The sequence below is a fragment of the Mustela nivalis genome (assembly GCF_964662115.1).
Source record: "Mustela nivalis genome assembly, chromosome: 16".
NCBI classification, from domain to species: domain Eukaryota; kingdom Metazoa; phylum Chordata; class Mammalia; order Carnivora; family Mustelidae; genus Mustela; species Mustela nivalis.
This window is the reverse complement of record NC_139035.1, coordinates 13,110,360-13,127,216: the sequence shown is the minus strand read 5'-3', so window position 1 is coordinate 13,127,216 and position 16,857 is coordinate 13,110,360. Positions and strand designations below refer to the sequence as shown.

General features: G+C 47.3%; 1 long non-coding RNA gene across 1 annotated transcript; it reads left to right on the top strand.

Moving 5' to 3' along the window:
* The first annotated feature begins 13,250 nt into the window (after positions 1-13,250).
* Positions 13,251-16,556, top strand: LOC309850309. Its single transcript, XR_014304180.1, has 3 exons — positions 13,251-13,342; positions 13,457-13,703; positions 14,194-16,556. It is a non-coding gene; the product is annotated as an uncharacterized lncRNA (long non-coding RNA).
* Positions 16,557-16,857: the final 301 nt, after the last annotated feature.

Below are 16,857 nucleotides of genomic sequence, written 5' to 3'. Positions count from 1 at the left end.
ACTGTGGCTGTGAGTATGAACACATAAATTGTGTTCCTGTACCAGCAGGTGTTTGGAAGCTGCTGTCTTTTACCTCCAACACCGTCTGTCCCTGCAGGGAGCACCTTCCGTGCTGGTCACATCTCAGCCAGATCCCGTGGGACTTCCAGCAGTCCTGGCCTGCACAGTCCTCCACAGCCTGCCCGCTGATCCGCTCTGACCCCTTCTGGCACCGTGTCTGGCCGGCTGCTCCCCGGTTCCACTGCGAGCCCCGGGGTGTCTGAGCCTGCTGGCCTCCCTGGCCCCAGTGCCTTGGCTCTGCACCATGATTCAGAGACCATCTCCTTCCATGCAGTTGCTCTGTACCCCCAAGGCCTCTCCTCTGGCCAGGAGACTCAGGACAAGGGGCCCAGGAAGGATGGTGGGGAGCAGATCTCTCTCATACCATTTCCGCCCACAGCCCATGGCCAGTCCTCAATTGCATGGCCTCACTGAGCTACCAGGGACATTGGGGATTGAAATTCGGCCATGTGCTCAGTGGGGGACAAATGGGATTTGGGGACTACCTGTCAGTCTCTGTCAGAAGAAGACCTAGCTTTGCTCCCTCCCCCTCACTGAAATTGTCCTCCTGCAGGGCCCCAGCAAGCTCTGGCTGCCAAATCTAATGGCTACACTTCAGGTCTTGTCTTCCTTTCCTCCCTCAGGTTATGGCGCTAGCTTCTGCATTTCCTTCCATGTCTCTACCTGCTGCTGCACAGTAGAAAGGAGCTCCTCTTCTTGGGGCCTCCATCTCCCATCTGTCCCTGAACTAATAATTCCTGCCTCCGTACCCAGAACAACGGCTGGTATATTCAGGGGCCCTTCCCATGTCTCCAAGAGCACATCACACAATCATAACCCACTCGACACGTTCACAGCTGTACTCACGATCGTATCGTCCGTCTTCCCTTCAAAGATGATTCTCGATCTTTCCTGCTTGTCTAATAAAGGGCTCTGTCCCCACCTGGCATCATAGCTAGAACCATTATGCTCCCAGAGTGATTCACCAAGCCCTTCCGTTGGATCTCCTAAATACCCCCAGATCCAGTCACTTTGCTCCAATGGGCTAATGGCTTTATCTGCTAACCAGGCCTTGATTCCAACTAGCTGCTAAACACGGGGGCCTTCCCCCCCGAGCTGCGGATTCACTAAAGTGGAGCCGCCCCCACATCTGATGTCAGAACAATAAATGTGACGTCAAGCCAGGGAAGCTCAGGGTAGTGCATCATGGTGCTGGGGTCCGAGTCCCCTCCGGGATAACTGGCCATGGCGACAAGAGTTTTGAAAACCAAATGTTCACTGACCTTAGCTGCTAAGAACGCCCTTATCAACCTCCCCACTGGGGCATCTCCGCTCCCTAGGCCCCTACTCCGAAGAAGCAAAAATTCTGTATAAACTGGCGGAAGTACTGTATTATTCCAGGAGGGACAAGGGAAGCCCATAGGTTGCCGGGGATCGGGTTTACTCGGTTGTATTCACGCGGCTGCTGTGTGCGTGGCCTGGAGCCCCGCATCTGGATTGAGTCCCCCAGTGCCGGTGTGTGTGGGGCTGTGGGAGGAAGGGAGGCAGGCTGAGAAAGGCCCCTTCAGCATAGAAAGTGTCAGAGGGAGGAAACCCTTCCCTCACACCCACAGAGGCCACACCACTTCCTGTCCGCAGCCCCTCCCTGTGTAGCTGCAGCCCAGCCCCTCCCTGTGTAGCTGCGGCCCAGCCCTGAAGCCTGGGGTTTCCATCAATGAATCAGGCCCCAGTTTGGGCCCCAAACCTTGGTTGAGAATGATGACACTAACGGACAGGAAAGCGAGACCCAAAAGCCCCTCTCTTCTTTCCCATCCACGCTAGGGTTTCCACAGTCCCGGGCTGTACTTACCAGGGCTGTGAGTTCTGTCCTAGCAGGAGCTGGAAGACAAGGGGGAGGCCCTGAATCTCATGGACACATCTCCCTTCCCACGGTATCTGGGAAGTCCTGGCAGGGTCATCCATGCCACAGCAAGAAGGCTTATAAAGGAAAGTCGGGGAGCAGGAAGAAGGGAAAATGGAGAGGAGGAAGGGGAGAGGAACAGAGGGAGAGGGGAAGAGAGAAGGAGGGGGAGGGGGAGGGGGGATCCTGAGCTCTGAACCAAAAGCATTCTGCTCCTGGGCAAGTGATGCTGAATCCCCAGGGGTTTGTGCACCTGGAAGCCTGCTAATACTGACATGTAACTCGAGGGGGAAGAGTGGTGCTGGCCAAGGCCAGAATGTTTGCAAACCACTCCACGCTTGGAGTCGAGGGAACTTTCCTGCCTTGCCCACTTGGAAATGGACCTCCTTGGTGAGATGGCCCCCACTTATCTATTTGAGACCAAAGGAGATCAATGGGTTCACGTCCACCACCACAGGCATCATGGAAGTCTGTATTCAGCAGGTGCCGATGCACTTGGTGTGGCATGCTTGAAGAACTCGTGTCTTAAATCTGGAGCGGTGCTCAGGGCCAACTTTGGCCCTAGGGGCAGCTCACCTGCTCTTCTGGGTGTTCTAGCGTGACCTTTTTGGGTCCGATATTCTTGAGAAGTTCAGAAATGTCATCCAAGATCAGACCAAAGGCCACTAGCCGAGAATTCCGACCACGATGCTGAGGAAAGTGCGAGGGACAGCCCAGTGTTTGCATTCTAAGGCACCATCCTGAAAGGCCAGAGATGGAATTGGAACTTCCCTGATTTCCCTAAAAAACCTGCTACTTATCTATCCATCCATTATCGAGACCTTTCTTGAACTGGTTTAAGTTCTCAGTGGCCGTGTGCGGGGCATCAGCCTCTGTTCAGCTCTGAAGACTTCCTCTGCTCTGTCTCAGTCTACGGTCCCTCACTCGTGGACAGAGCAAGTGTTCTTGCTCGGGGCCTGGAAAGTGGCAGTGTTTCCCAAGCACCCCGGCATTCGTGGGGTTCCTTGCAATCTCTCCTGTAGACTAGCGGCAAGGCAAGAAAGTACCTTCCCAAATGTCACAAACCCACAGAAGGCTCAATCTGCCAGGCAGTACTTTCTGAAATTGAGAAAGTTAGAGAGTTGGAGGAACACCAGTGGGGGCCAGCATCCCACGGTAAAAGAATGGGAAGAACCAGTGAATGTACCTTGCAGTAATTCACGAACTATTGTGGTGAATTTGCTAAATATTAATGATTACTAAACTTTATTAGTAATTACTTATTCACTCTAATAACTGATTGTACCAAACCAATACATTTATTTATAGAAGTAAATAACAAAACACTTATTTAAAAATAAAACTATGAATGATTAGTTGTTACTAATTTATGAATTAGCTGTTTGGTTTTTTTTTTTTTAAAGATTTTGTTTATTGACAGAGAGTGACACACCGAGAGAGGGAACACAAGCAGAGGGATTGGGAGAGGGAGAACCAGGCTTTCCACCAAGCAGGGAGCCTGATGTGGGGCTCGATGGGGCTTGATCCCAGGACCCTGGAATCATAGCCTGAGCTGAAGGCAGACGCTTAACAACTGAGCCACCCATGCACCCCTGAATTAACTACTGTTTAAATGATCAGTAGTTAAGTGTCCATTGTGTGTGTGTGTGTGCATGCACGTGTCAGGGTGGGGGTAACAAGGACCTGCAAGGGACAGATAACCCTCAACACACGCATGTATCTTAGAGAATCACCTTAACATATAACTTCTGAAATCCCACCTCCAGACCCTTTTTCATCTTGTCTGAACCGGTAACATTCCTACTTAGATCGTAAATAACTGTAGGACAGGGATTGTGTTATTCATCCATATATCCCTGGTTGTTTACCATGGTTGCTAGCACATGGTAAGCCCTGAAACACCCGTCTGAGTGACTGATGGAATGAATGGTTACTTCTTCCGTAGTCCTCATTCCATGTAAGCCCTCACCCCCATTCCACACCCCCATCATTTAATATTACTTCATCTGTGATGTGAATTTCTCAGTGTTATTTCCCCATTTAAGGGCATGGACCTAACCTACTTCCTTCGTTCCTATAATTCTTCATCTGGGTCAGTCTGCCTGTTTTAAATTAAGGATTCCTGTAAGTCAGCAGTGAAGTTGCCTCATAAAGATCTTGTAACGATCATGTCAAAAGCACAATAGGTTGATGACGAGGGAGGTGTAGGTGTGGGGCAGAGAACACACAAGAAACAAGACTCTCAGTTGTTTTCTGCAATTTAAATGCTGTAAATAGTCACTATATTTTTATTTGCTGTACAACACTACTTTCTAAGTCTTTAATATTTGCTTAGGGGTATTTGACTTATCCTGTGCATGCAGGTGGATACGGGAATCACACCAGACCAGTGGCTCTGGTCTGCAGGGGAAAAAGAAACGAATTGAGCAGATCATCAGTCTTAGAGGGGAAAAGCTCAAGGGAAAACTATGTATTGTCGTGAGGGACATTTCTGGCGTTATCTAATTATAGCCTTTCGATGTCTTTGAGCCGTTTTACAACTCTGTAAATGATAGCTAATTGGTAACAACGCAAACTGATTCTCATCTCTAGACATGCAAATGATGTCCTGTTCCTCGAAGTCAGTTTACTTTTCTCCCTCCCTCCTCCTTGAGAAACCAGTCATGCTTCCATGGGCGTGTTCAGTTCAATATTCCGAATCTGTAAATATGGTGGTTCTTTGGATTCTCTTTTGAATGGGCTACATAAGAGCTCAGCTTCCCCAACGATTAATGACTTTTAATCTTTATGATCTTATTTAATCTCTAATAAGTAAAAATTTTAACCCCTGTTCATTTCATATCTGAACAAGGGCCCTGACTTTGCCTTTGTTTGCACTTTTTTCTTTTAAGATTTTATTTATTTATTTGACAGACAGAGATCACAGGTAGGCAGAGAGGCAGGCAGAGAGAGAGGAAGGGAAGCAGGCTCCCTGCCGAGTAGAGAGTCCAATGTGGGGCTCCATCCCAGGACCCTGGGATCATGATATGAGCCAAAGGCAGAGGTTTTAACCCACTGAGCCACCCAGGCACCCCTGCACTTGAATGACCAAATGACCCTAGTGTTTTTGGGCGATGTTCTCCCCATGCAGACAGAGTCCAAGAAAGCCAGGCAGTGTATTGATGGACACTGAGTGTGTCATCTCGAAGGGGCAGAGTCTCTGGGGCCATTTCTCCTGTTTTGCTGTCCTGGACTCCATTATCCTGAATCAGGTTCTCCGATTTGCTGTTCCTCCTCCTTACTGTTAACACAAACTCCCGACCATCCTTTACGTCACCACGAAATGTGATTTTCTCCAGCAATCTTCTGTGATCCCACAAAGTTGATTAAGGGGCTTTCCTGGACTCTGGATGTGAGTCAGAGCACACATCCTATTCGATTGTTACTGCTTGTTCTGTTATCTAACTTCGGTGAAAAAACTTCTTAGTCCTAAAGAGAACCATTGTGGAAACAATTTCCCATCTTCTCTGTCAGTGAACACACCCCCTTGGTTTCCTTCTTGTGTATTTTCATATGCATGGGCACCCTTACTAACACCTATGGCACCTTTTCTTTTTTATATTGCTCTTTCTTCTCCCCCCTCCTCTGTCCTCTTTAATAAACCACAGAGCCCACAAAACAACCACATAACTGAACGTGTATTTGCAAATAAATGCATGGAAAGCAACAGGACCCCACTACATTGAATCTTGGGCTATTCTCCAGCAGAGGCTCAAGCGGGGAGCGGGCTGCTCCCAGAGGCCACTCTTGGAGTGAACCTGAAGCCAGGGTGCACAGAACTTCCCACCTCCAAAAGAAAATGATGAGTCATCTGGGCCTCCGCAGGAAGCTAGGAAAGTAAAAGCATCAGAGGCTCTCTGGGCCCCGGATCAGGCTGAGCAAATCGGTGCACTTGCCCAGACCGCTTCTTTAGATGAATAAGGAGAAAGATGATGATGCATTTCACAAAGAGGCAGATGCCCTTTCCAAGCCTGGCTTCGGAAAGGCTCTGTGGCACGTTTCCATGTCACCCTCCCCAACCCCCGGCTGATCCCCGGGGGCCAAACGAAGGTGGTTGGTGGTCACTGAACATGCTTGGCTTTCCAGCATCTTGGGTGAGAAAATATGGAATCCTGTGTCTTTAAGAACTGAAACTGGGTAGAAACAGGATTTGATACCCTGTAGGAGCCAGGAGACTTCCCTTTTGCTGTTCAAGTTTCGTCTTCAGTTATCAGGAACTGAGCAGGGGCATAGGACCTGGAGCTCGGAGCGCAGGTCTGTGAGCTGCTGCTTTCTGGAGATGAATACACTCTTCTTTCTTTTTGAATGTTCCTTATCACAGCAAAAAAATACGTTTGAGAAAGTCCCTGGTTGACTCTGCAGGTTGCAGGGCTTCGCTGGAAGAGAGGAGCAGGCTGTGTAGTTCCGGAGACCGGCCGGCCCCAGGAGCCCTCCCCAGCACTGCCCTCGGTTGGGCTCAGGGCCCAGTGGGCATGGGGGCGGGGGACAGCCCCAGGAGCGGGGACCCAGCGGCCAGCCCTGTCTGCAGGGCAGAGAGCAAGCTGGCTGGCAGCACGGTCAGGGGACCCTATGCGGGAAGGCCCTGAAAGTCACGTGGTCCAACCTACTCTTTCAGAGCTGAGGCAGTCAAGGCCAGGATGCCAGCAGGGTGCCCCCAAGGACAGTTGATGTGTGGGAGGGTCGGCCTGTCGGAATCCAAGCATCTTGACTTCCTGGGATGTGGTTTTTCTGTTCTTTCACAGACTTTTCAAGCCGCTGCCTCGCACAGGCTGTGGGGGGGGGGGGGGGGATGTGGTTGTGCTGGTGCATCTCAAAGTTTGCTCCTCAGCATCTGCACCTGATCCGTTCTCCAGCCTTCCCTGCCTCTCTGTGTCTGCAGGCCGATCCCCAGGGCCTTCGCCCCGGGCTCTCTCGATGGCTGGCTCCTCGCTGGTGTTCACCCAGCAGAGGTACCAGTAGGAGACTGGAGTGTGAGAGCAGGGAGATGTTGGCCAGGCTGTTTCTTGCTTGTTCCTCTGACTTGGAACCTTCCTTCTGGCAGTGGCTGCTTCCTCTGTGACTGTAGCTTCTCCTGCAGGAGCAACCCTTCCTCCACAGCCCATTTCCCCTGGGCCTCAGTAGCACCAGCCTCTCCCTCTGTCCGGCCTACCTGAAACAGCTTCCCGCCGTTGAAATCCCTTGGGGGCCTCCACATTCCTTGTCCATTCCCCCCATTCCTGCCCATGCCCCTTTATTAAAGTCTCTTCAGAAGAACCAGCAGAGTGGAATCCTGGAACCTGTTGGATATGCTGGTGAAATTGCTTCCAGCATATTCTAAATCAAAGGGCTAACGAAGTCCATGCTAAATAACATGGCAACCACCACAGCAAAACCGGGAGAAAGTTGCCTTGGACTTGCTCAGAGTCTGAGACTCAGAGTCTATCTAACTGACTGACACCCAGAGAGCACCTTTCTGGCCAGGAGGGCCTGCCCCAGGGAGGCAAAGCTCAAGCGCTGGCGGGAGTCGGCCCATCTCTGGCACTGCCTGCTGGGTACGTCAGGGGACCGACTTCCTAGGCTCTCTGTGCGACGTGCAGAAGTAACCGTCTCCACCTCTCTCACCTCTAGTCCCGTATAGAAACCGAGACTGGGCTTCGGTTCTCAAGGCCTAGCAAAAGGAGATATCACCCACCCAGCTTCCTCAGCGAGAAGCTCCAGTTACCTGGACGCCTGCTCCGCCGGGTCCAGCGGTCCCCCAGTCCATCCCTGTCTTCTCCCTGTTCTCACTCCGTCCCTAGGAACGCCACTTTGTCTGGACTAGTCGTTCTCAACCAGCATCAACTGGCGAGTTGTTGCAAAATGCAGATGCGTGAACTCCCCTTCCTGCTGTTTCCTAAGGAGATAGAAAAATTTTTGACCGGAGTAGGATGTGTCTTGCTACGACCCAAACCCCACATTCACTGAGTTCCATTGGTCTTGAGCTTTAGTCTCTCTTCTTTGCAATACTTTTCTTCCCTGACATCCTGCCTCTCGTCTCCTCCACACACCAATGGAATTATGTGCCGCAGAGCCAAATCCGATCAGTTCTTCCTCTTGTATAAAAACCTTTAGTGGCTACAATGATAAAAACCAACTTGCCTGGGCAAACAAAGTCTTTTGCATCTGGTTTTAACCTATCCTTCTAGCTTCTTTCCCGGAGGTGTAGAGAGAATAAAGCAGATGACAGCAGGAGCTGACCTTAAAGATTTAGGGGGTCCGGCTGCTGCGGCCAGAAGAGGAGCTTTGGATCCAGGACTGCCCTCCAAGCTCAGAATCTACGAGGTGTCTCTAAGGATTTCTGGGAGATTTAATCTTCTAGATAATTCCTTCATTTAACGAAATGGGGTGAATTTTAGTTCCTTACGATTGGGAAAACCAAAGTAAATCAATGCCTTTCATGAATGCCTGCACCTGCTAAGTACTTAACTACCAGCTCAGACCGTGTCTCCCTGGAGGAGCTCCTGAGTTAGCTGATCCAAGCCCTTCTTCCTTCTTCGCTGCTGCCTTGGTGACGGCTTTGCTTTGGTTTTATTCTATTTTAGATTCATTGTATTATCTTAAAAATTCCGTATAAATTAATAATCAACTCGTCAATGTCTGAAGACCACAGCTGTGTTCAAATAGGATTGTGCTGAATCTGTGAATCCATTTGGGGAGAGTAAATGTCTTGAAAATACTGAGTATTCCAGTTTAGGAAGGTGATATATCTATTCATTTGTTTAAGCATTCTTTAATTTCTCTCTGCTTATATATAATGTTTTTATAAATTCCATGTTTTATAATATTCAACAGAAAGGTCTTGCACACCTTCCGTTAAATTTCCCCCTAAGTCTTGTCTGCTTTCTGATGTTTCTGTAAATGGAATTTATAAGATTATGATTTCCCAATTGTTTGTTGCTGGTTTTTGTATATTGATTTTGTATTTTTTTAAAGATTATATTTATTTATTTGACAGAGAGACACACAGTGAGAGGGAACACAAGCAGGGGGAGAGTGGGAGAGGGAGAAGCAGACTCCCCACTGAGCAGAGAGCCTGATGCGGGGCTCTATCCCAGGACGGTGAGATCATGACCTAAGCTGAAGGCAGCCCATTAAAGACTGAAACACCCTGGTGCCCCGATCTTGTATTCTTTAACCTCACTAAATTTACTTGTTAATTCTAGTTGGATTTTATTTTTCTGATTCCTTGGGATTTTCTATGTAGATAATCATGTTGCCTGTAAATAGAGAAAGTTTTACTTTTTGCTTTCCAAATTTTGTGCCTTTTAATTTGTCTTCTTTTTTACATTGGCTGAGGACATCAGCACAATATTTAATACGTGCGTTAAAAGTAGTCATCATTTCATTGTTTCCCACATCAGGGGGAAAGCATTTAGTCTTTCATCATTAAGTATATTGCTAGCTGTAGGGTTTTTTGTTTTCTGTTTTTCCAGAATTACCCTTTATCAAGTTGAGAAGTTCACTTCTATTTTTACTTTGCTGACAGTTTTTGGTCATGAGGAAATACTGAATTTTTTCAAATTTTTTTCCGGCATCTACTGAGATGATGGTTTGATTTTTTTTTTTTTTTAAGATTTTATTTATTTATTTGACAGAGAGAGAGATTACAAGCAGGCAGAGAGAGGGAGGGAAGCAGACTCTCTGCTGAGTAGAGAGCCCAATGATCATGACCTGAGCCGAAAGCAGAGGCTTAACTCACTGAGCCACCCAGGTGCCATGATGGTTTGATTTTCAAAAATCTTTTATTCTGTTAAAACGGTCAACTACATTAATTTATTCTTGAATGTCAAATCAAACTTTCATTCTCGGGATACACTCCATTTGGGCATGGTAGATTATTCTTTTTGTATATTGCTGGATTCAATTTACCAACATTTTGTTAAGAACTTTTGCAACTGTGGGGTGCCTGGGTGGCTCGGTCGTTGAGCGTCTATCTTCGGCTCGGGTTGTGATCCTGGGGTCCTGGGATCGGGCCCCACATTGGGCTCCCTGCTCAGCTGAGAACCTGCTTCTCCCTATTCCACTCCCCCTGCTGTGTTCCCTTTCTCGCTGCATCTCATTCTGTCAAATAAATAAATAAAATATTTTTTTATAAAAAAGGAATTTTTGCAACTATGTTCATGGGAAAGAGTGGTCTCTGGTGTTTTTCTTGAACTATTTTTGTAAGATTTTGGTATAAAGGTTTATTTTTAAAATTAAAATTAATATTTAATCAAATATTTGCATAATGTTTTAAAATGTCAACTTGTGCTTGAAGGCTTACGGTACATTTAGAGTTAGTTTCAACCACAAATTTAGCAGAAGAGCCCAAAATATTTGGTCAACTACAAGATACGTATTTTTTCCGTGTAAAAGCTGCTTAAGGGGAAGGGAGTCAAGCTGGTATGGCAGTGCTATTGTGGCATCAAAGACCCAGGCTTAGGGCGCCTGGGTGGCTCAGTGGGTTAAAGCCGCTGCCTTCGGCTCAGTTCATGATCTCAGGGTCCTGGGATCGAGCCCTGCATCGGGCTCTCTGCTCAGCAGGGAGCCTGCTTCCTCCTCTCTCTCTGCCTACTTGTGATCTCCGTCTGTCAAATAAACAAATAAAATCTTTAAAAAAATCTATTTAAAAAAAAGACTCAGGCTCCTTTTCTTTAATGTCATTTCGTATTCCAAGATGGCGGCTGGCGTGCCATTCATCAGGTCCATATTCCAGGCCAACAGCTATAGAAAGGGGAAGAAAAGAAAGTGGGTATCTGTCTCTCACTTTTACATAGACTTTCCGGAAGACCCTTCTAATTATGTTTCTTTGACCATAATTTTATCATATGGTCACCTCTAGTTTCAAGGAGGGTTAGGAGGTATAATCTTTTACTGAGAGTTTGGTTATTAAGGAAGAAGGGGAGGATGGATACAAGCAATATACTGAGTAAAAGAAAAGCCAGGACACAAAGAGTACATGCTAAAGATTCCATGTTTATGAAACTCTAGAAAAGTCACGTCCAATTTATAGTGACAGAAAGCACATCATTGATTGTGGGACTGATCCCAGCACTGAATGGAATTGGGTACAAGGAACCTTTTTGGGATGATGGAAATATTCTGTAACTCGATTGTAGTGATAGTTCTATTTCATCCAAATGTGCCCTTATAAATGATATGCATTATATTGTATATAAATTATACTCCACTTTGTTGTTGATTTTTATAAGTATGGAAAATTCCAGCACTATAATAAAACTGCTCTTAAATTTTATTCATCTCCTTATCTTCATATGATTGAAATCAGAATGCACATAATGACTTTGAATCTTGCCCTTTTCACTTAACATTATGTCATAAAATTTTCCGTGTTGCTACATTAATCTTCATAATCACCATTTTAAATGACTAATTTTGGGGGAGTTGAAAATGTAATGGGGATACATATACACATACTTACATCAGATATATCTTTATATATGTTTATATTATAAATACACAGAAAATACATGTGCACACACACGGAGAAATTCAGGACTACTGAATGGTGTGCAGTAAAAACTAAGTCTTCCCTCTCCAGCTCTAACCTTCAAAGCCCCTTACTTAAAAGCAGTGGCTAATCTGGCTTCTAATATATACATCCAGAAATATTCTATGCATAAAGACATCTATGAGAACATCTTTCCCTCTCCTTTTAGGTACAAATAAGACAATACTAGATGCATCTTGGACACCATCTCATGCTCACACACTGAGACAGACCTCATTCTTTTTAACCACTGCATCCTATCCCAAGAACGGATGTCTCTTATTTACAGAACCAATATTGATCAACACTGAGGGCCTTCCTAGTTGCTTTCTTTTCCCTGTGACACATACACAAGATGTAGTGTTGAGGTTTCGACTCAGCTACTCTGTTAGGGTAGAGAAGACCTTCCAAAGGAACTAGATATAGACTGGATATAAGTTTACCCCAGAGGTAACTTAAAGCTTATAGTCTGACAGTTGAAACCTCCCAGCTACGCTAAGTGCATTCAAGGGGTGAGAGAGGGGAGACTGTGAAAGGCTTTGTGAGGGCCGCCTCCATCTATTACGGTTAAGAAAGAGAAATTCAACAGGGAGCTCACAGCCCTCCCTATACATCCTTGCAGTCTGGGGGACTCAGGAATCCCGAGTCTGCCTTCTGTCTGAGAAGTGCTGAGGGGGAGGAATGTCACCTTATTAGGGGAGTAAAAGGGGTATGGCTGTTGACTGTGCTCATCTTATGGGCTCAGGGTTTGTCCCAAGAAAATGACACATATTTGGCATGGGTGGTCTTAACTCAGAGCCAGCCTTGATCTGCCTTTGTCTTTCTCTGCTCTGCAGCCAGAGGCTCAGAAGCCCAGGCTTATCTCCCTACTTCTGGAGCACTGTCTGTTTCTCTCGTATTCTTAGTGCAGATGAGGAGCAGACGCTCCAGGAGTGATGAACTGGGCCTTGACCCAGCTCTCTCTCAGCCTGGCTTTGTCTTTGACCTTTCCCTAGCCCCAGCCAACAGCCTTACCCCTTCCCACCACGCGCCGAGCTGAGAGAGAGACCTCCTGGATCACTGCACTGATCCTGAAGGGTTTTTTCTCTTCCATTCCCACCACCTGTACTGAGGACAGATGCTTCCCCTCACGGGGTATGGACCCCACCTCCCTGCTGCCCACTACCCCCTGGGAGAATCTGCTTTCTGGGCTACTTCCCCTCATTGTTCCTCCCCACCTACAGGCCAGCCGCCAAGGTCCTGGTGCACACACCCCACCTTGTACTCTGTCTTCCTATACCTTGGGTTGTTCTTTCCTTGCCCCCCCTATCCTCAGCGAGCCCCAGAACTCGCTGCCCCTCCACCCCCAAATGCAGCACCTGTTCAGAGATGACCAGCCTCTGGTAGCGTCATTGGAGCAGAGCAAAACTCTGCAAGGGAAGTCACTGCCCGTGAAGATGTAACCCAACCCAGCCCGGCTTCTGGAACTTCCGTGGGCACCGGAAGAGACTGGGGATCTCGTTAAACTGCAGATCCTGCCCCAGGAGATCGAAGGGCTGCAGAGCCTCTGTTCCTCGCAAGCTCCCAGGTGATGCTGATGCTGCCGGTCTGCAGACAGAACTGAGTGGCAAGGACTTGATACATTCCAAACCCCCGTGATTCTTCACAAAGTCTTTCTGTAGGGCCATCTTGTTCATTCAGAATAACCGAGGTAGGGAGCAGAGTCTGGGCTTTTAGAAGATAAGTTATTTAAATAAAGTTCAATGGCTTTTGCTTCTTTCAAACAGATGCATGTTTAGTGAGTGGAGGGACAGACGGTTGAAGAAGGAGGTCCCACCGATCTGCTCCAGCAAAGAGGGAAACATTGCCAGTCACAGGTCTGTTTTCCTGCTGATCGACGGTGCCTTGGGACGGCTTGGAAATGCCTGATTTTCTCTCATAGGCGAAGATGCTACAACTGATTATCTTACCCATTTTTTTCTTGTCACCAGGGGTCATCTTTAGTTATTGCCCCAGTCCTCACCAAGTGCACACCATGTACGCACTGAAGACACAAACTAACCATAGAATTCATTTGCTTAGAAATTCACGTCTTTGTAGATGGCAGAAAAGGAAACTTTGGTGCTCCATTGTCACAATCTGTGCTTCACACAGATGAATGACGCTTTCCCAAGACCAAAGCTGGGCCCAGCCCTAGTTGCCCCCTTGCACCCCTGCACACCCAGGGATCACTCAGAGGTAGGGGAGTGTGTTTTCATGAATCAGGCTGAGCGGGCATTTTCGCTGCCCAGCCATGACAGCTGAGAACAGCCCATTTATTACCACCTCTCCCTGTCTGTGTTAGATGCAGGTGCGGGTGCGGGCCGGAGGACAGGCAGGGAAATCGAGAGGCTGCTGAGTAAACCGCTGCATGGCTTCTCCCTGAGTCATCAGGCCAGGGACGGGCTGGGGGGACTGAGGCTGGCCTGGCAGTGTTTGCGTTCCCTCTGGGCGTGAGTGGAGACGGCTCTGGCCACCTAACAGGCTGTCACCTCATTTGCGTGATGATTTAAATGGCTGGGTCTTGGACACTCACCTGTAGGGACATTTTGGGGGCGTTTGGGTAGATATATGCTTTATGCCTGTCTCCCCAAGTAAGTGGTTTGGGGGAGGGATAAAGGAATAGAAAACTACATTTGAGGCTGGGTCATTAATTTCCCATTTAAAAAAATTTTTATTTAATTGACAGAGAGATATAACACAAGCAGTCAGAGAGAGGCGGAGAAGCTGACTCCTCGTTGAGCAAGGAGCCGGATGCAGGGCTCCATCGCAGGACACTGAGATCATGACCTCAGCCGAAGGTAGAGGCTTAACGACTGAGCCACCCAGGTGCCCCTAATTCCGCATTTCGACCAGAGATGCCAGCTGCTGATGCAAGCAGAGCCATGAAGTTGGAACATCTCACTAGAGTTCAACTTACCCGGAACTTCCTGTGGGGTCCTTGGCATTGGTTGGCGGGGGTGCGGGGGCAGCTCACAAAGAGCGGGTGAGTAGAACTTTTCACCTTTTTGAGGAACTGACTGTCGGAGGCAGGAACAGAAGCAAAGGAAGATCCCGAGAACACTCATGGAGGAACTTCTGCACAGATGGGTTTGGTGGGTATGTGGTGGTGGCCACATAGGGAGCAGAGGTACTGTGGCCTGTTAACAGGTACAGGGGAGCTAGTGTGCCCTCTGGGGAGTCACTCAAACTGCCGGATGGCTCAGTGTCCCCTGGACAGTGAGACTCATAATACCTGCCTGCTCAGTTGCTTTGAGGGTTAAATAAGATCATGAGTGTGAAAGGTCTAGAACAGCAACTGCTATAAATGCCATTGGTCACACTAATTATTAGTGTAAGATACAGTAAGTTATGAGTTATTAGTGTTGGTAAGTTATTAGTGTTAGTAAGATACAGCCCTGACGCTCCCTCACAGGCTCGGTTTGCCCGAGCTTTGTCCACTGTGAGGAAGGCCCTCTGTGTGCTCCTGTGGGCCTTCAGGCCCTGAATCTTCCTTGGGGTCTACATTCTCAATTAGCCCTGCACAGAGCACAAGGTGTCACCGGCAGCTACCAAACACGACGGACCAGAATGAGGCTGAGAGGCCCACTGGAGGGTACTACTGGGGACCTGAGGCCCAGGAACATCCCCAACCAGCGGGCTGCAACATGGCGGACGCAGAGGCCTCATGGTGAGTGGGTAACACACAGAGCAAAACTGGATTCAGATCTTGTGCTATGACTGTGGCGAGTTATTGGGCCTCTCTGGCCTCTGTTTCTTGATCTGTCAAATGGGGGTAAGGGCAGTACTCATCACATAGGGTTATAGTGAGAATCAAGGGAGCTAATGCGTATGAGGCGCTGGGAACAGGGCCGGGCACAGAGAGCACGTGGTGTAGATGGAAGCTATTCTTATTTAGTGAAAGTCCTTGGCTATCGATCTATCAATCAATCTATCTAATATTCAGGTTAAAGCAGGCAGAAAGGCCCCAAGCCCCCACTCTGGGCATCTTTACCAAGCTCTATCTCTGAGGAGCCCTGTTTGTAAACCACCAGTCTGCCCCATGGAAACCTGCAAAACTTAGTATGTCACTATGATGCAAAAATAAAGAAGTGAGAAGTTTTCTTATGAACTTTAGGACAATTTGCTAATAACTGGTGGACACTAACTACTAAAGAATGAATATGAGTTAATATCTAACAGGAGAGAACTATGAGCAAAACACAAGTCCTGTTTTTCCTCCTGTTACGTAAGATAATCATTTGTGAGTTTAAGTAGCAATTAGACTTTCAGTACTACTGATGGAGGTTAGTAATTAAATATGAGTCCTGGACGTGAAACATAAGAAAAATGTTCAAAAGTAGTTTTGGAACTGAATGTCAGCTGATGACCAACACAACCTCTCAGCTGCCTCAGTATCCCCATATGAGTGACGTTCCCATTCCCACAAATGCTTCCACTTTCTCATTTCTCTCCTTTCACGTTTAAGCCTCTTTGTTCAGAACCGACTCCTTCATGAAGCCTCTCGTGACTTTCCCCGAGCAGACCTGGTAGTACTTTGTCGAACTTCGGCTGTGGACCTGGCTCCCCCAGGGAGGGGGTAAGGTGGTGTCTGAGTCTTTGTGGTGGTGTAGGTGGTGTCTGATCACTTTGTACCCAGTGATCGGCTCATACTTGGGCAGTTCCACCACCGGCTGCTACTGTTGTGTTCTAATTCCACCTGGCACCCACCTCGAGGGCTGCTTCTAAAATAATTACAACTTACGTGGCTATGCTGGTATAAAGACAAATATATTTTTTAAGATTATTTATTTATTTAGTTGAGAGAGAGAGAGCATGGGGGGAGGGGCAGAGGGAGAAAGAAAGAGAAGCAGGCCCCCACTAAGCAATGAACCTTATCTGGACTCTATCCCAGAACCCTGAGGTCATGACCTGAACCAAAGGCAGTGGCTTGACCAACTGAACCATCAGGTGCCCCAAGATGAATATTTCTATGACGTATTAAAACATTATCTTCAGATCTAAAAATTCATTTTTCCTTCTGAGTTTAATTAAAAATTTAAGAAATTAAAACATTTTTCTAAGTCCCCCAAAGTATTATCGTGGGCCCTTGGCACCGTGTGGATATATCAGGTTACCACTTCCCGGTTCTTTGGACTTGAGCGTTTCACCTAACTCTTCTGGCCTTAGTTTTGTTATTTGTAGGTGGGAGATGATAATAATAGGACCCAATCTTCAAGGTTAAATGTTAGCTATTACTTATTTTGTATTGCACAGTCAAAAATAGAGAAACAAAAGGATAATATCTAAATTTCTTCTTATGTTCTGATCCAAACTCCAATCTAGTTTGTCATTTTACTCTCGGCAAAAACGA